At 49.4% G+C, this 21,656-nt stretch overlaps 1 long non-coding RNA gene across 7 annotated transcripts in view; it reads right to left on the bottom strand.

Moving 5' to 3' along the window:
- Nucleotides 1–21,656, bottom strand: part of LOC140395232 (uncharacterized) — a 132,595-nt gene that overhangs the window by 38,334 nt on the left and 72,605 nt on the right. For all 7 annotated transcript variants that reach the window (XR_011936135.1, XR_011936136.1, XR_011936133.1 and 4 more), the window contains one exon: nt 11,403–11,515. This is a non-coding gene — a long non-coding RNA (uncharacterized lncRNA). The remainder of the gene's footprint in view (nt 1–11,402; nt 11,516–21,656) is intronic.

The following is a 21,656-nucleotide window of genomic DNA, read 5'->3' as shown; positions in this document are numbered from 1 at the left end:
TCTGTATATAACTGTAAATAAGAGTTTTTCTGTTTTTGTATTTTAGGGATTGTACAGGAACTTAAGGAGGGAGGAATGTGGTCGCATGTGTGGTGATATGCATCACTGTAAATACACAAGGGGTTAATATAAATACACTACGACTAAGTAAACACTAAAGGGAGCACCAGAGACATCATGACATGCAGATATACAGCTAATGAACACATAGAATAGGACACAACCAATGGGCAGTCAAGAAACCCAGAGGTAACACTACCACTAGGGGGCATTACGCAACCCATATACAAGGACAGGGCACACATGCTCTGTCTCTTTCCACAGGCGACACTTAGAGAGTAGGACAGGTGCAGATCAGAAGCATCACACCCACCACGTGGCTTAGAGCAGACTGGTTAGTTAGACTGAGTTACTATAGCAAGATTAATAGGAGAGTCGGACTCATAGAGAACTGTGCTAATGGTTCAATAAATCACATTGAACTTACTTCAAAGTTTGGAGTATCTTTTGGTCAAAGCTGCATCGTGTTGCAGCCTGTGTTATCCCAGAGTACATAACACAACAGCATGGTCTCTTCAAGGGGCATACTTCGAGGGGCACGTGACGACCCAGAGTTTATGGGGACAGAACACATGAACATCAGCCTATGAGGATAAGAGTGGTCCGAGGATGAATGTGCTAAATTGGGGGAAGGCTAATTATAACAATATTAGGCGGGAACTGAAGAACATAGATTGGGGGCGGATGTTTGAGGGCAAATCAACATCTGACATGTGGGAGGCTTTCAAGTGGCAGTTGAAAGGAATACAGGACAGGCATGTTCCTGTGAGGAAGAAAGATAAATACGGCAATTTTCGGGAACCTTGGATGACGAGTGATATTGTAGGCCTCGTCAAAAAGAAAAAGGAGGCATTTGTCAGGGCTAAAAGGCTGGGAACAGACGAAGCCTGTGTGGCATATAAGGAAAGTAGGAAGGAACTTAAGCAAGGAGTCAGGAGGGCTAGAAGGGGTCATGAAAAGTCATTGGCAAATAGGGTTAAGGAAAATCCCAAGGCTTTTTACACGTACATAAAAAGCAAGAGGGTAGCCAGGGAAAGGGTTGGCCCACTGAAGGATAGGCAAGGGAATCTATGTGTGGAGCCAGAGGAAATGGGCGAGGTACTAAATGAATACTTTGCATCAGTATTCACCAAAGAGAAGGAATTGGTAGATGTTGAGTCTGGAGAAGGGGGTGTAGATAGCCTGGGTCACATTGTGATCCAAAAAGACGAGGTGTTGGGTATTTTAAAAAATATTAAGGTAGATAAGTCCCCAGGGCTGGATGGGATCTACCCCAGAATACTGAAGGAGGCTGGAGAGGAAATTGCTGAGGCCTTGACAGAAATCTTTGGATCCTCGCTGTCTTCAGGGGATGTCCCGGAGGACTGGAGAATAGCCAATGTTGTTCCTCTGTTTAAGAAGGGTGGCAGGGATAATCCCGGGAACTACAGGCCGGTGAGCCTTACTTCAGTGGTAGGGAAATTACTGGAGAGAATTCTTCGAGACAGGATCTACTCCCATTTGGAAGCAAATGGACGTATTAGTGAGAGGCAGCACGGTTTTGTGAAGGGGAGGTCGTGTCTCACTAACTTGATAGAGTTTTTCGAGGAGGTCACTAAGATGATTGATGCAGGTAGGGCAGTAGATGTTGTCTATATGGACTTTAGTAAGGCCTTTGACAAGGTCCCTCATGGTAGACTAGTACAAAAGGTGAAGTCACACGGGATCAGGGGTGAACTGGCAAGGTGGATACAGAACTGGCTAGGCCATAGAAGGCAGAGGGTAGCAATGGAGGGATGCTTTTCTAATTGGAGGGCTGTGACCAGTGGTGTTCCACAGGGATCAGTGCTGGGACCTTTGCTCTTTGTAGTATATATAAATGATTTGGAGGAAAATGTAACTGGTCTGATTAGTAAGTTTGCAGACGACACAAAGGTTGGTGGAATTGCGGATAGCGATGAGGACTGTCTGAGGATACAGCAGGATTTAGATTGTCTGGAGACTTGGGCGGAGAGATGGCAGATGGAGTTTAACCTGGACAAATGTGAGGTAATGCATTTTGGAAGGGCTAATGCAGGTAGGGAATATACAGTGAATGGTAGAACCCTCAAGAGTATTGAAAGTCAAAGAGATCTAGGAGTACAGGTCCACAGATCACTGAAAGGGGCTACACAGGTGGAGAAGGTAGTCAAGAAGGCATACGGCATGCTTGCCTTCATTGGCCGGGGCATTGAGTATAAGAATTGGCAAGTCATGTTGCAGCTGTATAGAACCTTAGTTAGGCCACACTTGGAGTATAGTGTTCAATTCTGGTCGCCACACTACCAGAAGGATGTGGAGGCTTTAGAGAGGGTGCAGAAGAGATTTACCAGAATGTTGCCTGGTATGGAGGGCATAAGCTATGAGGAGCGATTGAATAAACTCGGTTTGGGGCACAGATAGGCGCTTCTGTGGACGTGAAAGAGACTCCAGGATGGTATGTTGCCTCCCTGGTGCCAGGGTCCAGGATGTCTCCGAACGGGTAGAGGGAATCCTGAAGGGGGAGGGCAAACAGGCAGAGGTCGTTGTACATATTGGTACTAACGACATAGGCAGGAAGGGGCATGAGGTCCTGCAGCAGGAGTTCAGGGAGCTAGGCAGAAAGTTAAAAGACAGGACCTCGAGGGTTGTAATCTCGGGATTACTCCCTGTGCCACGTGCCAGTGAGGCTAGAAATAGGAAGATAGAGCAGACAAACACGTGGCTAAACAGCTGGTGTAGGAGGGAGGGTTTCTGTTATCTGGACCACTGGGAGCTCTTCCGGGGCAGGTGTGACCTGTATAAGATGGACGGGTTGCATCTAAACCGGAGAGGCATAAATATCCTGGCCGCGAGGTTTGCTAGTGTCACACGGGAGGGTTTAAACTAGTATGGCAGGGGGGTGGGCATGGGAGCAATAGGTCAGAAGGTGAGAGCATTGAGGGAGAACTAGGGAATAGGGACAGTGTGGCTCTGAGGCAGCGCAGACGGGGAGAAGTTGCTGAACACAGCGGGTCTGGTGGCCTGAAGTGCATATGTTTTAATGCAAGGAGCATTACGGGTAAGGCAGATGAACTTAGAGCTTGGATTACTACTTGGAACTATGATGTTGTTGCCATTACAGAGACCTGGTTGAGGGAAGGGCAGGATTGGCAGCTAAACGTTCCAGGATTTAGATGTTTCAGGCGGGATAGAGGGGGATGTAAAAGGGGAGGCGGAGTTGCGCTACTTGTTCAGGAGAGTATCACAGCTATACAGCGAGAGGACACCTCAGAGGGCAGTGAGGCTATATGGGTAGAGATCAGGAATAAGAAGGGTGCAGTCACAATGTTGGGGGTATACTACAGGCCTCCCAACAGCCAGCGGGAGATAGAGGAGCAGATAGGTAGACAGATTTTGGAAAAGAGTAAAAACAACAGGGTTGTGGTGATGGGAGACTTCAACTTCCCCAATATTGACTGGGACTCACTTAGTGCCAGGGGCTTAGACGGGGCAGAGTTTGTAAGGAGCATCCAGGAGGGCTTCTTAAAACAATATGTAAACAGTCCAACTAGGGAAGGGGCGGTACTGGACCTGGTATTGGGGAATGAGCCCGGCCAGGTGGTAGATGTTTCAGTAGGGGAGCATTTCGGTAACAGTGACCACAATTCAGTAAGTTTTAAAGTACTGGTGGACAAGGATAAGAGTGGTCCGAGGATGAATGTGCTAAATTGGGGGAAGGCTAATTATAACAATATTAGGCGGGAACTGAAGAACATAGATTGGGGGCGGATGTTTGAGGGCAAATCAACATCTGACATGTGGGAGGCTTTCAAGTGTCAGTTGAAAGGAATACAGGACAGGCATGTTCCTGTGAGGAAGAAAGATAAATACGGCAATTTTCGGGAACCTTGGATGACGAGTGATATTGTAGGCCTCGTCAAAAAGAAAAAGGAGGCATTTGTCAGGGCTAAAAGGCTGGGAACAGACGAAGCCTGTGTGGCATATAAGGAAAGTAGGAAGGAACTTAAGCAAGGAGTCAGGAGGGCTAGAAGGGGTCATGAAAAGGCATTGGCAAATAGGGTTAAGGAAAATCCCAAGGCTTTTTACACTTACATAAAAAGTAAGAGGGTAGCCAGGGAAAGGGTTGGCCCACTGAAGGATAGGCAAGGGAATCTATGTGTGGAGCCAGAGGAAATGGGCGAGGTACTAAATGAATACTTTGCATCAGTATTCACCAAAGAGAAGGAATTGGTAGATGTTGAGTCTGGAGAAGGGGGTGTAGATAGCCTGGGTCACATTGTGATCCAAAAAGACGAGGTGTTGGGTGTCTTAAAAAATATTAAGGTAGATAAGTCCCCAGGGCCGGATGGGATCTACCCCAGAATACTGAAGGAGGCTGGAGAGGAAATTGCTGAGGCCTTGACAGAAATCTTTGGATCCTCGCTGTCTTCAGGGGATGTCCCGGAGGACTGGAGAATAGCCAATGTTGTTCCTCTGTTTAAGAAGGGTGGCAGGGATAATCCCGGGAACTACAGGCCGGTGAGCCTTACTTCAGTGGTAGGGAAATTACTGGAGAGAATTCTTCGAGACAGGATCTACTCCCATTTGGAAGCAAATGGACGTATTAGTGAGAGGCAGCACGGTTTTGTGAAGGGGAGGTCGTGTCTCACTAACTTGATAGAGTTTTTCGAGGAGGTCACTAAGATGATTGATGCAGGTAGGGCAGTAGATGTTGTCTATATGGACTTCAGTAAGGCCTTTGACAAGGTCCCTCATGGTAGACTAGTACAAAAGGTGAAGTCACACGGGATCAGGGGTGAACTGGCAAGGTGGATACAGAACTGGCTAGGCCATAGAAGGCAGAGGGTAGCAATGGAGGGATGCTTTTCTAATTGGAGGGCTGTGACCAGTGGTGTTCCACAGGGATCAGTGCTGGGACCTTTGCTCTTTGTAGTATATATAAATGATTTGGAGGAAAATGTAACTGGTCTGATTAGTAAGTTTGCAGACGACACAAAGGTTGGTGGAATTGCGGATAGCGATGAGGACTGTCTGAGGATACAGCAGGATTTAGATTGTCTGGAGACTTGGGCGGAGAGATGGCAGATGGAGTTTAACCTGGACAAATGTGAGGTAATGCATTTTGGAAGGGCTAATGCAGGTAGGGAATATACAGTGAATGGTAGAACCCTCAAGAGTATTGAAAGTCAAAGAGATCTAGGAGTACAGGTCCACAGATCACTGAAAGGGGCTACACAGGTGGAGAAGGTAGTCAAGAAGGCATACGGCATGCTTGCCTTCATTGGCCGGGGCATTGAGTATAAGAATTGGCAAGTCATGTTGCAGCTGTATAGAACCTTAGTTAGGCCACACTTGGAGTATAGTGTTCAATTCTGGTCGCCACACTACCAGAAGGATGTGGAGGCTTTAGAGAGGGTGCAGAAGAGATTTACCAGAATGTTGCCTGGTATGGAGGGCATAAGCTATGAGGAGCGATTGAATAAACTCGGTTTGTTCTCACTGGAACGAAGGAGGTTGAGGGGCGACCTGATAGAGGTATACAAAATTATGAGGGGCATAGACAGAGTGGATAGTCAGAGGCTTTTCCCCAGGGTAGAGGGGTCAATTACTAGGGGGCATAGGTTTAAGGTGAGAGGGGCAAAGTTTAGAGTAGATGTACGAGGCAAGTTTTTTACACAGAGGGTAGTGGGTGCCTGGAACTCACTACCGGAGGTGGTAGTGGAGGCAGGGACGATAGGGACATTTAAGGGGCATCTTGACAAATATATGAATAGGATGGGAATAGAAGGATACGGACCCAGGAAGTGTAGAAGATTGTAGTTTAGTCGGGCAGTATGGTCGGCACGGGCTTGGAGGGCCGAAGGGCCTGTTCCTGTGCTGTACATTTCTTTGTTCTTTGTTCTTTGTTCTTTTGTTCTCACTGGAACGAAGGAGGTTGAGGGGCGACCTGATAGAGGTATACAAAATTATGAGGGGCATAGACAGAGTGGATAGTCAGAGGCTTTTCCCCAGGGTAGAGGGGTCAATTACTAGGGGGCATAGGTTTAAGGTGAGAGGGGCAAAGTTTAGAGTAGATGTACGAGGCAAGTTTTTTACGCAGAGGGTAGTGGGTGCCTGGAACTCACTACCGGAGGAGGTAGTGGAAGCAGGGACGATAGGGACATTTAAGGGGCATCTTGATAAATATATGAATAGGATGGGAATAGAAGGATACGGACCCAGGAAGTGTAGAAGATTGTAGTTTAGTCGGGCAGTATGGTCGGCACGGGCTTGGAGGGCCGAAGGGCCTGTTCCTGTGCTGTACATTTCTTTGTTCTTTGTTCTTTGTTATGAGGAGTTTAGGCACAGATCGGGCTGATGGGGCTTGGTCAAAGTTAGCCCGAGAGTCGTGGGAACAAGACCTAGGTAGTCATACTGTCCTGTGTGTATAGTTCGTTTTAGTTCAATACAGCTCTGTTGTGTTTTAACTTTGCCTCATCAATCGCCTTGCAATATAAGAGTTGTTTCCCGTACCAGCCCCCCCGAACAGGCGCCGGAATGTGGTGACTAGGGGCTTTTCACAGTAACTTCATTTGAAGCCTACTTGTGACAATAAGTGATTTTCATTTCATTTCATTTCAAGATAAAGTGCCGAACCCCTACAAGGGTTAAACAGATGATTGTACTGAAGAGATCAATCCCGAACAACAGTTTGAAAGACAGCTACACTCCACCTCTATACAACAACATTCATTGATATAGCAATTTACTAAATAGAATTTGACACCAGGCCCCAGACATGTTAGAACAGATAACTAAAACTTACCTCTTTAAATGGAGCATCTTACAAAGGAGATATAGGTCAAGGTAGCGAGGTTATAGGGATTCCAGAGATTAGGGCCTAGGCAACTGAAGTTGAGCAGAGCAAATTGGGGATACACAAGCGGTCAGAGTTTAAGGAGGCCAAAGACCCTAGAGAGTTTCAGGAGACTACAGGAGATAGGGGAATTACATGGAGGAGATTTTTGTTCTAAAGTGTTGCTGGAATGGGAGCCAGTGTAGATCAGCAAGTACAGGAGTGATGGATAATAGATAAATGGAACATGGTGCATGTTAAGAACTTTGAATGAGTTCAAGAGTAGAGGTGCAAAGTGGGAGTCATACCAGGAAAACATTGTAATGGCAGAATCTACAGATAACAAAGGATGGATGAATGTTTCAGCAGAAAAGCAGAGGCAAGGATGGAGAACGGAAATAAACATTAACATTTCTTCAAACTTTGTTCATGCAATATCCAAGGAAGCAGCGTACCCAGACTTAATGTTTGCATGTCATTTGTTTGTACGTTTTTGTCTTATGCTCATATCAGTGTTTGTGTAGCTAGCTATTTGCCAGCTTGTAAATGAATTTAATATTTGAACTATGATGATATTTGGTCACCTCTGATTAATATAACTAAAAATTCTAGTTTAAATGTGTCTGGCATCAAACCAATCAGAATGAAATGATTAAACATTTTATCACAAGGTACATATCCGCTAAAGTCTACTCTTCATTTATACTGACTGCAATTAAAGTAGGTTACTATGACATCAGTCGCTTAGCAACAGGGAATGACAATGACATTAACAGCTTAGCCTAATAGCATATAAACCTCAGCCTGGCTCAAAGCTGTGGCTGGAGAGGCTGTGACTCACAGTGCAGATTGGTGATGGGGAGAATTTCCTTTTTGAATGGCACAGCCAGATAGTAAAACCATAATTAAAAAAAGGGCACACATTTGTCATAGCTCAGAAGAGCAAATCTTGTTATAATTGGCTGATTCATTCCTTCACTTTATCAGAGTGATACTCTTTGGCAAGTGTCTAGATTCAGGGTTACTGCTGATGATCCCCTCCCAGACCGATCTTTGAGCTACAATGTATTTTGCACTCCGTTCATAATCACTGTGTCTTTATCCTCAACCTATTCCTTTAATCCTCCAGTGCTTGTAAAGTACTTTGGGTCGTACTTCCAAATGAGAGGTGTTTGTGATGTGGCCCAGAAATGGTTAATGCACGTGTTGCAGGTGATTTGTGAACTGGTTGAGAATGAGTGCTGACAGACACCTTGCTGTGTGTTGACGGTGCCCAAAGATGCTGCTCCCCTCTCTCCACCGCCTCCCCCCTCCACCCAATCCTCCACAGCAACAGATCTGGAAAGGGCAGCAACAGCAGGAGGCTGAACACATGCCTCATTGATCCTTGCTCTTGAACTACCTCCCACATTAGACAGTTAATCAAACACTGTTACCTGCTGCTGTCACGTTAATGCGGCATATTGCCATGACAACAGTGCTCCAATTCACACCCAGAATTACCTGCTTTCTTTACCATTTCTCTGTGATGGTGAAGCAAATGTACTGGAACACAGTTAATTCACAAATCTCGGGCAGCACGGTGGCACAGTGGTTAGCATTGCAGCCTCACTGCGCCGAGGTCCCAAGTTCGATCCTGGCTCTGGGTCACTGACCGTGTGCAGTTTGCACATTCTCGCTGTGTTTGCGTGGGTTTCGCCCCCACAACCCAAAAAAGATGTGCAGGGTAGGTGGATTGGCCACGCTAAATTGCTCCTTAATTGGAAAAAATGAATTGGGTACTCTCAAGTTTATTTTTTTTTTAAATCACAAATCTCAGTTCAGAGTTGGAGTGATAATTATTCTTGGCGAAACCCGTTACTCAATCCCTTTGTAAAAAGGAACTGGCAGAATTCACGAATTAAAAAATGAACAATTCAGTCTATTTTTCTCCCTAAAATATTGTTGCACCAACTGTTTAATAGACAGGGACTCTTGCAGAAGTATTGGTTCACAGGATATTTTCTCAGTACCTCAATCAAGTGGTCATAGAATCAGGGGCTTATTGGAAGTAGATAATTTCGGCAAGGTTTTACTAAAGCAATCCAAAACTAATCCTATTACCTTGAATCTGCCTCTGCTTTAAATTGGTATCCATTCTTCCTTTATAAAAGATACAACCATCTCTGGCTCAACTGCTGTTTGTTAAGTATTATATGCTCCAGCAACCCTCTGCATAAAGACATTTCTCCCAACCTGTTTCCTCATTCCCCAAATTATTTCCTTTTTAATTAGTGCCCTCCTCATCACTGATTCTCCAAACAGTGGGCATTCTTTCCCTATTCAGCATCAAAAACTTTACTGATTATAAACTTTCATTAATGGTTTGGGAGCCTTGGGCGTGATTCTCTCAGCCCAGGCCAGGCCTGAGAATCGCCGGGATGGGCGCGAATCGCGCGACGCCACCCCGATGCCGGTCCGTCGATTCTCCGGAGAGCAGAGAATCGGAGCCATTGGCACTGGCGCGGTCGGCGCGGCGCCAGTTGGGGGCCGCTCCATGCGGCGCCCCCCGGCGATTCTCGGCCCCGGACGGGCTGAGCGACCGCACAAAAAAACCCGAGTCCCGCCAGCGCCATTCACACCTGGTCTCACCGGCGGGACCTCAGCATGAATGCATCCGGGGGTGGCCTGGTGGGGGAGGGAGGGGTGTCCAACCCCGGTGGGGGGGCCTCCGTTATGGTATGACCGGCCTCTCGGGCTGGGCGCCTCTTTTGTTCCGCGCCGGCCCCTATAGCCCTACGCCATGTTGCGTCAGGGCCGGCGCGGAGAAGGGAGCCACCCTTACTAACCAACCTGACTTCATGTGACTCCAACCCACACTAATTGATCAACTGGATGTCCTTCTCGGTTTCCATGTAAATAATATCTATCTTAAGTCTTTATTTGTGAACTGTTCCAGTAGAATATTCAACTCTGGAGATTCTCAAATCCACGAGTACTGCTTTTCTAATCCTCTGCTCTTTCTATAGTGACAAGAGGAGGTTTTTAAAAATAATTCACCTAAATCGGCACAGGCTCCCGGTTTAGTAAAGCATCAGAAAGATGGCACCTTCAACAGTGCAATACTTCAGCCCTGCACTGAAGCACCAGCTTGGATAATGCACTCAAATGAAGTGGGACTTGAGCCCATGCACTTATGACTTGAGGCAAGAATGCTACCACTGACCCCAGTCATACTGCACAGAGTAGCTAGGGTACTCTGCTTGTGCATCCAGTCTCCCCAAAATGAGTTCTGTACTGCTGCTGCCTATTTGATAGCACAGATAAACATGAATGCCCATTTGTGAGCAGTCTTCCCATTCCCACCTCTTCAGGGATGCATAGTAAAATTGCCGGTGCGTTCCATGGTTTCTATCTAATGCACAGCATGCCCAGAATTTCACAATATATTGTCCACCAGCAGCGCACAATTTGTTAAATGTACCCTGCAATGTCGGATATGTGCATTCTTCCTGGCAGCTCTCCAACCTGCCCCGTGTGATCCCTCACTGTTAGTAATGATCCGACTGTGGCAACCATGAGAGAAGACAATCTTCTGTGCATTCGAACACTGGGTGAATGCCACCCGACAAGTCCTCACTTCACCAATCAACTTCAACTTTTTTTTGGATAATGGTGATCCCCTGCCTTGAAGGGTGAAAACAATTGCACTGAACAGTCCGTCAGCTGCAGAAACGGGCAACCGATGTTGATACCCGTATTAAAAATCTAGGCACAACAAAAAATTTGTCTCATCCTTGTCAATCACCTGCTCTCCCAGCTAAGTACCAACCTGCGGGATTGTGGATTTGTTTGGGCCATGCTATATTCCTTTTGGACAGAACACCAACATTTTTACATCATGAATAGGACAATTTGTACCCTGCAATTATGCTGCAGGATATTGGCTTAACGAGTTCATCTTAAACTCGTCTCGGTCTGTGCTATTTTGTTGCAAGCATTTTTATGTCCTCTAGCAAAACCTTGGAGAAAGGACTATCTTTGTCAGCTGGTGTTCCGGGAACTATTTCAGAGTCTAAACATTGGCACATCAAATTTAAAACGCAAGCTGATATCGCATCCTACCCGAATATATCTTGTTACTTTCCTATTGTCACTACACATCATTCTCTATCCCATTTCTACTATACCTCATCTCATTTTGTCCTACATGCACACACATACATACACACACACATACAAAGGAAAATCTGGAAATCAGCCTTCAAACATTGTTCAAAAAATGAGCCCTCCAGAGAAACTGAACAGTCTGATTTTATCTATGAACCTTCGGGGAAACCAGCAGGCAGCATTGCTTAAAGCCACCTCTTTCAAACCTGTTGCCTTCATTTTTGTTCAAGTATGCCACACCATGCATCGGCGGCAGAATGCAAGTATAGCAGTTAAATATTTTTTATCATTGTTTAAGATTAAAACTGCACAGTGTCCAGCACATGAAGTCTCAGCCTTAATGGTTGTTTATCATTACCTTGTCTCAAATTCATTTCATCATGTCACAACGTGGTCTCCCTTCTTCCATGAACATCTTGTGCCCAAGGTTACCCTCTGGCATTGGTAGTTGCTACGGGAACACTTTCCTTTCTGTAAAATAAATGTTCGAGAATTGTTGCGTATATGCAAACAAATACAGAGAGACAGACAGAGAGAGCAAGGGAGAGACACAGACCGAGAAAGAAAAAGAGAGACAGGCAGACAGATAGAGAGTGAAAGAGAAGAAAGACAGAGACAGACAAAGAGAGACAGACAGTCAAAGAGAGACAGACAGACAGAGACAAGGGAGAGAGAAGCAAAGGTAGCAAATAAATAGAGCAAGACAGCGATAGAGATCAGACAGAGAAAGAGAGGGAGAGCGAGAAAGAATGAAAGCTCTTGTAGTGCCATGTCACTGAGCCACTCCAACTCACTTAGTCGAGCCTCAGATACCAGGTGCACGGACTAAATTGAGCCATTGACAGGGTTATGACCAATCAAAGGTTCTAAAAAAACCTTACCCAGTACAAAACATACCTAGAAAACATCAAATAAATGTCAAACAAGCAGCAAAAGAGATGGGATTGTTAGTCTGCGAGCTGGGATGCAGAGCCCTGCCATTCAATCAAAGATTTTCAGCACAAATGTAATATTGAACCATACAGATGAGAAATATCCCAAATCTGTCCTGCACTAGCTTATTGTAACCACTGCAGAAATGTGACACAGATGGGTGAGGAAAGGCAAAAAAAATGTTTAAAAAGAGAACCCACAACATGGGTGATGTTTTTGAAGTGTAGTTGAAATATAGGAAAACGTTGGTCAAAATCAAGTATATTTGAGAGTGAAGCAGTAGAGAAAGAGGGTAATTGGGTGAGGATGCATTGGTGTAATTCAGAGACAATTTTTAACTAATATATTATTATTCATGCATTACAAATTCCTGGTCTGGATTATCCCAAATTATCACATTTTTGGGGCCAATTTGAGGTGTGACAGTAGAATGCATTCGTAAAGATGACTGCCACACACCCTCCACTAAAACTGCACCTGCAACAAATTCCCTTTCCAGCCCAGCAGGAACACATTCTGCCAGATTTAGAATGGGAACTTAGCTACACCTCCAGCGGCTTCTCCTCCATTTCATCCCCAAACACAGCTGTGGCAGTAAAGGCTGCTCTGAATTACACCAGACTTGGACAGCGCAATTGACGCCATTGTGCAAGTGCAAATGAAAGTTGACGTTGTTTCCAGCAATATTTGTCGGACGTTTGATATTTTGCTCCTACTTTTACTTAATTCTGCTCAAAAGTGCTGATTTACAATCTATTGACACAGGGCAGCATGGTGGCACAGTGGTTAGCACTGCTGCCTCACAGTGGGGGTGAGCAATCATGACATGAAAGAATTTTTTAGCAAGGTGGAGAGTGAAGTAGTTGTTTCGGGGACAAGGGTGCTGAATCTTAATAAAGGGAACTATGAAGATATGAGGCATGAGTTGGCATTGATAGATTGGGCAGAGTTGCTTAAAGGGATGACAGTGGATAGACAATGGCAAACATTCAAGGAACGCATGGAGGAACTACAGCAACTGTTCATTCCTGTCTGGCACAAAAGCAAAATGGGTAAGAGGGCCAATCCATGGCTTACAAAGGAAATTAGAAATAATATCCAATCCAAGGAAGAAGCATACAGATTGGCCAAGAAAAATAATAGTTCTGGGGATTGGGAGCTGTTTAGAATTCAGCAAAGAAAGACCAAGTGATTGATTAAGAAGAAGAAAACACAGTACGAAAGTAAGCTTGCAGGGAACACAAAGACTGAGAGTGACACTTTGAGTTTCTATAGATATGTGAAGAGAAGGAGATTGGTAAAGACAAATGTAGGCCCCCTACAGACAGAAACAGGGAAGTGTATAATAAGGGACAAAGAAATGGCTGAGCAATTGAATACATACTTTGGTTCTATCTTCACAAATGAGGACACAACTCAGGGGCGAAATTCTCCCCCAACGGCGGGATGCCCGCCGACTGGCGCCAAAGCCGGCGCCAATCAGACGGGCATCGCGCCGGCAAAAAGGTGCGGAAGTCTCCGCATCTTTGGCGGCCTAGCCCCAACATTGAGGGGCTAGGCCTACGCCGGAGGGATTTCCGCCCCGCCAGCTGGCGGAAATGGCGTTTGTTGCCCCGCCAGCTGGCGCGGAAATGCGGCGCATGCGCGGGAGCGTCAGCGGCCGCTGTCAGTTTCCCAGCGCATGCGCGGGAGCGTCAGCGGCCGCTATCAGTTTCCCAGCGCATGCGCGGGAGCGTCAGCGGCCGCTGTCAGTTTCCAGCGCATGCGCAGTGGGGAGAGTCTCTTCCGCCTCCGCCATGGTGGAGGCCGTAGCGGAGGCGGAAGGGAAAGAGTGCCCCCACGGCACAGGCCCGCCCGCGGATCGGTGGGCCCCGATCGCGGGCCAGGCCACCGTGGGGGCACCCCCCGAGGTCAGATCGCCCTGCGCCCCCCCCAGGACCCCGGAGCCGCCTGGTCCCGCCGGTAAATACCAGGTTTGATTTACGCTGGCGGGACAGGCAATTCCTGGGCGGGACTTCGGCCCATCTGGGCCGGAGAATCCAGCGGGGGGTCCCGCCAACCGGCGCGGCCGGATTCCCGCCCCCGCCCAATCTCCGGGAGCGGAGACTTCGGCGGGGGCGGGATTCACGGCAGCCAACGGCCATTCTCCGACCCGGCGGGGGGTCGGAGAATGACGCCCCATATACTGGAAATGTTGGAGAATTAAAGGTTTAGTGAGAGGGAAGAACTGAGGGAGATCAATATTCGTAGAGAAATGGTGCTGGGAAAATTGATGGGATTGAAGGCGGATAAATCCCCAGGGCCTGATAATCTGCATCCCAGAGTGCTTAAGGAAGTGGCACTGGAAATAATGGATGCATTGGTGGTCACCTTCCGGGATTCCACAGACTCCGGAACAGTCCCTGCAGATTGGAGGGTAGCTAATGTCACTCCAATATTCAAAAAGTGAGGAAGAGAGAAGGCAGGGAATTATAGGCCAATAAGCCTAGCATTGGTAGTGGGAAAAATTCTTGAATGCATTATCAAGGACTTTATAGCGGAACATTTAGAAAGCAGTGGCAGGATCAGTCAGAGATAGCATGGACTTACGATGGGGAAATCATGCTTGACAAATCTGTAGGAATTCTTTGAAGATGTAACTAGTACAGTTGACAAGGAGGGTGGCAGTCGATGTGGTATATTTGGACTTTCAGAAGGCATTTAACAAAGTCCCGCATAAGAGATTATTGTGCAAGATAAAAGCGAGATTAAATACATTGAGGTGGATAGAAAACTGGTTGGCAGAGAGGAAACAAAGAGCAGAAATTAATGGGTCCTTTTCAAATTGGTAGGCAGTAACTAGTGGGGTACCACAGGGATCGGTGCTGTGACCCAGCTATTCACAATATATATGAATGATTTGGATGAGGGAACAAAATGCAACATCTCAAAGTTTGTAGATAATAGCAAGTTGGGTGGGAGGGTGAACTGTGACGAGGATGCAGAGATCCTCCAGCAAGATCTGGACAGGTTGGGCGAGTGGGCAAATCAATGGCAGATGCAGTATAATTTGGATAAGTGTGAGGTTATTCACTTTGGAAGCAAAAACGGGAAGGCAGATTACTACCTGAACGGTTGTAAATTGGGAGAGGGGAGTGTGCAGCAGGACCTGGGTGTCCTTGTGCACCATTCGCTGAAGGTAAGCATGCAGGTGCAGCAGGCGGTAAAGAAGGCTAATGGTATGTTGGCCTTCATTGCGAGAGGTTTCGAGTATAGAAGCAGGGATACGTTGCTGCAATTATACAGGGCATTGGTGAGGCCACACCTGGAATAATGTGAGCAGTTTTGGTCTCCTTCTCTGAGGAAGGATGTTCTTGCTCTCGAGGGAGTGCAGCGAAGGTTTACCAGACTGATTCCAGGGATGGTGGAACTGTCATACGAGGAGAGGTTGACTAGGCTAGGATTGTTCTCACTGGAGTTCAGAAGACTGAGGGAGGGATCTCAGAGACTTATAAAATTCTAACAGGACTAGACAGGGTACATGCAGGGAGGATGTTCCCATTGGTGGGTGTGTCCAGAACCAGGGTCACAGTCTGGGGATTAAGGGTAAACCATTTTGGACAGAGTTGAGGAGACATTTCTTCACCCAAAGAGTGGTGAGCCTGTGGAATGCATTACCACAGGAAGTAGTTGATGCTAAAATATTGAATATATATTCAAAAGGTGGCTAGATATAGCACTTGGGGTGAATGGATCAAAGGTTATGGAAGAAAACAGGATTGGGCTGTTGAGTTGGATGATCAGCCATGATCGTGATAAATGGCGGAGCAGGTTCAAAGGGCCAAAAGGCCTCCTCCTGCTCCTATCTTCTATGTACCTATGTAACAGGGAAAGGTTACTGAGCCCTGGGAGCAGAGCTCAACTGATGTCTGTAGTTGGGGCAAGGATTTTCCTCTTTGTCGAGGATGATCCATGAGTAACTAACTGAACAGTTTTGTTGCAGAGGGGGCAAGGTTATAATTTCATGGCCAAGCTCGATTGACTTGAGAGACTGGCTGGCCATACACCATACATACCTGCACCAGGGGCGGCAGTGGCATAGTGGTGTTGTCGCTGGACTAATAATCCAAAGACCCAGAGTCATGCTCTGAGGGACCCGGGTTCGAATCCTGCCATGGCAGATGGTGAAATTTGGATTCAATAAAAATCTGGAATTAAAAGTCTAAAAGATGACTATGAAACCATTGTCAATTGTCGGAAAAACCCATCTGGTTCACTAATGTCCTTCGGGTATGGGCGATGAATGCTGGCCCAGCCAGCAATGACCACATCCCGTGAACGAATAAAAAAAACACATTTATCTTGAAATATATATATATTTAGGTTTATAGGTGGTGTAATGAAGAGAAGAAGGAATGAAAAGTCCACGATGGGTCTGCTCTTAATGCACAGAGGTCTGCCAGAAAGAAAGAAGTTGTTGAATCAGCTGAAAGAAGCAAGGGAATGATGGCAGTGGATAACCAGGTAGCTGGGTTAAAATTCTGCATTTTATTGGTGCAGAATTGGAGGGTTATGGCAGATGATTTAGGACCAACTCGAGACGAGATCTAACGAGATCTCGAGAGACATCACGATCTGGATCCCCCTATTCAAGTGAGCAGTTAACCTCATTTGAATATGTCTACGCCAGATCTATCCAGTGCCCTGGAGACCCCGAGTGGGTGCTGTTTAGCACGGATTTCCACAAACGTGGACCAGGTGTGCCAAGGTGCCCAGGTGACATCATGCCCATGCCGGGGATCAGCACTTAGTGTGGGGGACTCGATGACCCCCTTATCGGTGAGTTAGGGTATTGGGGGGTCTGGAGGCCATGGTGGGTGATCTAGAGTTCGGTGCGCCATCTGCACTGGCGAGCGGAACTTGTTAGTTCAGGAAACGGGAATAAGTGCGGCCTCAGCAAGGCGTTCCTCACCGAGGCCCAGAAATGAAGCAGATTCTCATTTAATAGCGGGGTCATTCGGGGCGCAGCCAGCGCCGGGCAACACCTGGCTAAACGCTTACAACACATGACTCCGGGCGCGATTCTCCGGCCTCACTGTGCTCACATTCAAGCGAAACGAGGCAGGTAAATAGCGGGAGAGGACAAAACAAGAACTACGCCAGGCGCCAAACAGTTTGCGATGCAACCGGCCCGTTCCCGTAGGCGAAATCGGGATCTTGCCGTAGCATGGCGAGAAATCAATTATCACCACTTCAGCTCTATTTCTATACAATTAACGGGAGACACCCTATATCTAACCACCTGTCATTCATCAGCATCCCCAGCAAGCGGTCACGCTGGCGCTGAGTAGTACTCCGTTTTTAAAATGTGAACCTGGCGGAAGGGCTTCCATGAGGAGTCGAGGAGCCATCTTTTCTCAGGCAAAGAGCCCGGAGGCACTGGGCTTGCCAACGGGTGGTGTGGTCCCTCAGCTGTGTGGCGGGGTGAGGGGGCGGGGTGGCGAGGAGAGAGAGACAGCCCCGGCTGGGGTGGGCCGCCACGGGAGGGGGGTAGGTGCTTGGGAGGCATCCAGGGAGCAACTGCACGCAGCGCCATCATGCCAACTCCTGGATCATGTGTACCCATTCCAGAGGTAACCCTTGTCCCTACCCTTCGGTCCCACCAACCACCCATAACCTCCATAAACTGCCAAGGCCTCTGTCAGTGCAGCTGAAGGTTATTGCTAAGAGGGAATTGGCAATCGTGGTTAAGTGAGCACTTCACACAACCCAAGTGGGTGGACGGGCCATGTAGCATGTGGGAGTCATTGCCTAGCATCCCAACCAGACCGTGATGCCTGGACACTGACTGGACACAGCATGAGGCAACACGCAGCCAACATCTGAACACCCAGGATACAGCTCTGGGAACATGTTCACAGCTGGAGGGGGGAGGTGAGTGCTACAGAGAGGAGGCCAGCATCAGGTCCAGATGATGTTCTGAGCGGGTCTCCGGGATACAGAGTCTGGGGTCCAATATGGGGGGCTTGCTGCGGCTGGGTGTGCATGGACAGGGCATACCGGTGGGGGTAGCGGGGGATCAATGGGGGAATGGAGGATCCCAGGGTGGGATCACCACTGTTGTCAGTCTAACACCCTCTTCCAATTCCTTACAGATATTGGACGCCATGGCAGGGCTATTGGACCCAGAACTTGCCCCTAGTGGTGCTGCTGGTAGTCCGAGCGGCCAGACGCTGGAGGCGGTGGTAGCAGCAGCAGCATCTGCAGATATTCGAGGCAGCGGCCGATGTGCTGGACCCCACTCCACATCCTGAGGACGCAGCCGCCCATCAGACTAGGGAGGGACCCAGAGGGGGGAGTCCCGCGGCGGCACAGGGTGTACATGCGTCGCTGTTCATTCGAACAGATGACAGGGTGTGCCGCAGGAGGCTCCGCCTCAACAAGGAGATGGTGTGGCACCTGTGCCATGGCACCGCACGGAGGAGAAGGACACCCACTCCTCGTGGTCGACAAGGTCACCGCAGCCCTGAATCTTTACATCTCGGAATCCTTCCAGGGCTCGAGTGGGGACCTGTGTGGCATCTCACAGGCCACAGCCCACAGGTGCATTCAACAGGTCATGGATGCCCTGTATGCCCGGCAGAGAGCGACATCTTTGACATGGACCAAGCCCAGCAAGATGCCCGCACTGCAGGTTTTTCTGCCATCACCGGGATGCCCCAGGTCCAGGGGTTAATTGATGCCACGTATGTTGCCCTGTGCTCACTGGGCCATCTGGGAGTGCCTTACATTAACAGAAAGGGGTTCCACTCCCTCAGCATACAGCTCGTCTGTGAGCACCAGATGAAGATAATGCACGTGTTTCCCGGGGAGTGTCCACGGCAGCTATATCCAGGGGCAGTTGGTCATCCCTGTCCTCTTCGAGGACCACCCCAGGGTGTGCGGCGGGCTCTTGGGAGATAAGGGATATTCGCTGAGGACCTGGCTAATGACGCCAGTGCGGAGGCCGGAGACTGAAGCTGAGACCATATACAATGAGGCCACCCCCACTGGCATTGAGCGGTGCATCGGACTCCTCAAGATGCAGATTCCATGCCTTGACTGCTCCTGTGGTGCACACCGCCCGGAGGGTCGCCCGCTTTGTCGTGGTCTGCTGTGCCCTCCACAACCTCGCATAGAAACAGGGCGACAACAATGAGGAACATGTGGCCACCTCCTAGGAAGAAGAGGCTGAGGACAAGGATGACAAGGAAGCACCAGACCAGCAGTGGCTGGAGGACGAGGCCAGGGAGGAACCTAAGGACCAGCCAGGGGCTGCATGACAGGCATCAGCAGCGAGAGTCCGGCAAGCCTGGAGGGCCAGGGAGGCCCTTCATACTCACCCAAATCATTTAGAACATGGCCTGGTTCGTCACCCCCCACCCCCATTTCCCACCCTCTCAAGGTATGTGTCACATCACTCCAGGGTGCTGGGACTGTGTTGGCACTGTCAGCGGGTCACTGTCGAGGGCAGGGGGGTGATTATAACCCGCAGACAGCTGAGCGCCGGTGCTCCTCAATCTATGCCGTTGTCTGACCCCTGCCTGTCTGCTCATGCCTATCATCTGCACGCGTTGTACCCGGTGAAGGAGGATGCCTGGACAGATGGGCCTAGGGTTCAGAGACCCGCCCGCATTGAGGAAGAAAGTGACAGAGGCATCATACTGGTTGTGCACAAGGGTTATTGTGCTTTACAATTCCCTACTCTCCCGATGGTGCCACCATCCCCACCCCTCCACCGTCCTCACCCCCTACCTACCTCCCCAACCCTGTCCACATCTCCCCCGGTATCCTCAGTGACCCTCGATGTGCTTGGCCTTCCTAGCTCTATCGTTCCATCTAGGAGTCTCCCCAGGATGCACATCTAAGGTGTAGGCAACCAGCCGCCTATGCCGCCCCGTGGCCTTCGATGTCCCTGCCGGGCGTCCTCTGGGGCGAGAGGGCCCCGGCTCACGCATTGGCGGCACATGCACAGCCGTGCCGCCCTGTCCCGTGTTCTGGCTGCGAGACACGGTCTCATCGGTGGAACTCGGGGAAGGCGATAGCCACCATCTCCACTCCATGGGATGCGTCTGGGTTGGCACTCAGCGCCCCCTCCTCCCGATCGGTGCCCATAGGGCCCTGGGACAGAGAGTTGGCCGGACAAGCCCCGGCTGCACCTGCGTCATCTGGCTCTGCCAGCCCTGGTGGTTCCCCATGGTCCGCACCACCATTGTGTCGACGCCCTCGGCGACGATCCTCAGTGACTGGGACTTGCGGGCGCTTTGGCCATGCCCATCTGAGAGCGGGACATGTCCCGCAGAACCTCATCAAGGTCAGCCTGGTACTGGGTCACATCCTCCAGCGAGTCGGAAATTCTGCCGAGACCCTCAGCCTGGCCATCACCAACTTCACCAATGGTGCCGACGTCGTGCCCCAGGCTCTCCACTGCGGTCACCGCCCTTGCAGTGTTGGCCTCGGTGCCACCCATTGCCGGCGACAGCTCCAGCGTTCGTAACTCTGGGACTCCAAGTGGCTATGGATCTGCTGGAGTGACGCTGACATCTCCCTCTGAATGTCCCGGCCGCTCCCTAACGTCTAAATCAGCTCCGCAATGACCTGTTGCACAGGCTCTGCATCAGGCCGGGACCCAGCTGGGTCCTGGGATCCAGCAGCCCTCCGACTGCTGTCTCGCCGGGGGGTTCCTGCCTCCACCTGATGTACATCAGCAGCAGAATAGTGCTCACCAGATTGTGCCCCAGAAACCTGACCACTAACATTTCGCACCGAGGTGTGTGTATCTGTGCTGGTGGAGGGTGGGGATGACAGCTGTGACGCTACTATTATGGTGGCATCCTCGGAGCTCACCTCCAGCAGATTCTCATGGGAGACTGGAGAGGGGGGCCACCCAGGATGGGCTGGCGCCTTCAGCTGGAGGACCTGTGGGGAAATGGACATGTGGTCAGTGGGAGGGATGGGTCAGTCTGTAAGGCAATCACTACTCACGTTTGACAGGTCCTCCGGGTGGAGCTCGGTGGTTCCTCGCCTCTGCGGCCTCCGCATTAGTGACCATCCTGTCCTCGGCCATGCCGGTCACCTCTAGGGCACGTTCCTCAAAAGCGGTGAGGATTCTGATGTCCGGCACTTCACTGCCAGTCTGGGCCCTCTCCCAGCGATTGTGGAAGGAGACAGAGAGGGCATTGTTAGCCACACGCGTGGTTCACAGTGTGGGAGGGGGTGTGAATGAAGGATTGTGGGTTGAAGCGAGAGAGGGGCTGGAGTTGGGTTGGGGATCGCATGGAGAGTTGGGGGGGATGGATGCTCCCGTGACGGAGGCGAGGCTTCGGCAGGATGGGAAGGGGCGGGGGGAGGCGTTGGTGTCTACTCTCGCAAGCTACCTGGTGTAGGTCATTGACCTTCCTCCTGCACTAGAGGCCTTCTGATCACACTCCCTGCGCTCACAGCCATCATTACCTCATCCCAGGCTGCCCTATGGCTGTCTCTCCTGGACCCTCAGGGGGACAGGCCATCCCTCCTGGCCTCCACAGATTGTAGCAGCTTCCCCTGATCTGCGCCCCGAATCATGGGCCGGTGCACTCGGCGCCATTGTTGCGAGCTGGATGGGGTTGACTGAGCAAGTGCTGTTTAAACGCTGCTCGATCTTGTTAGTGGGGGGCTGGCG

This window comes from Scyliorhinus torazame, chromosome 18 (assembly GCF_047496885.1).
Source record: "Scyliorhinus torazame isolate Kashiwa2021f chromosome 18, sScyTor2.1, whole genome shotgun sequence".
In the NCBI taxonomy this organism is placed as follows: domain Eukaryota; kingdom Metazoa; phylum Chordata; class Chondrichthyes; order Carcharhiniformes; family Scyliorhinidae; genus Scyliorhinus; species Scyliorhinus torazame.
The sequence above is the reverse complement of the archived record's forward strand: the minus strand, read 5'-3'. Positions and strand labels throughout refer to the sequence as shown.